Source organism: Theobroma umbraticum, unplaced genomic scaffold (genome assembly GCF_002168275.2).
Source record: "Theobroma umbraticum cultivar Fairchild unplaced genomic scaffold, ASM216827v3 scaffold_12.0, whole genome shotgun sequence".
Classification (NCBI taxonomy): Eukaryota; Viridiplantae; Streptophyta; class Magnoliopsida; order Malvales; family Malvaceae; genus Theobroma; species Theobroma umbraticum.
The window spans coordinates 3,320,600-3,321,517 of record NW_018397272.1 but is presented as its reverse complement, the minus strand read 5'-3'; positions in this window follow the sequence as shown (position 1 = coordinate 3,321,517).

Here is a 918-nt window from a genome sequence, read left to right as displayed (position 1 = left end):
TTACTATTTTAGAATTTGCTATATATGCACCTGTCATAGTCATTTATGCTGTAGCCATTAGTTAAAACAATTTCATCAAATTTTTTATGCCATTGTTTTGATGCTTGTTTAAGCCCATATAATGATTTGACAAGTTTACAAACCTTATACTCTGGTCTTCAAACAACTAACCCTTTTAGTTGTTCCATGTAGATTTCCTCTTCTAATTCACTATTTAAAAATGTTGTTTTGACATCCATTTGGTGAATTACCAACTTATAAATTGATCCAAAGGAGATTAGACGTCTAATTGTCGCAATTCTTGCTACTGGAGCATAAATATCAAAGTAGTCAATCTCTTGCTTTTGCGTAAAACCCTTGGCTACTAATCTTGTTTTAAACTTGTCTATGGTTTCATCTACTTTTATTTTCTTTTTGAAAATCCATTTACAACAAATTAGTTTGGAACCTGGTGGAAGATCAACCAAAATCCAAGTGTTATTTTCCATTATTGAGTCCATCTCATCATTAATTGCTTCCTTCCAAAATGCAAAATCTTGAAACTTTATTACCTCGTCATATGTAACAAGGTCTAATTCCAAATTAAAACAATAAGGAATCTTGTTGTCAATATTTTCTCATGTTCCTTCGACAATGAACATATAAAAGTCTAGACCAAAATCTTTTACCTTTTTAGCCCTTTTGCTTTCAATTATTTCTAGTTTATATTCATCATTATTTTCATTTTGTTCCAATAGAATGACATTTGATTGAATTGATTGTAATGGCTGTAGTTGTCTTAAAACAGATTTGAATCTATTTACATCAAATATTGCATTTCTTGATTCAATAACAATATTGACTGGAATTGAATCATTTGGTTCAATTACCATGAACCTATATGCTTTATTATGTTGTGCATATCCTATGAATATGCAT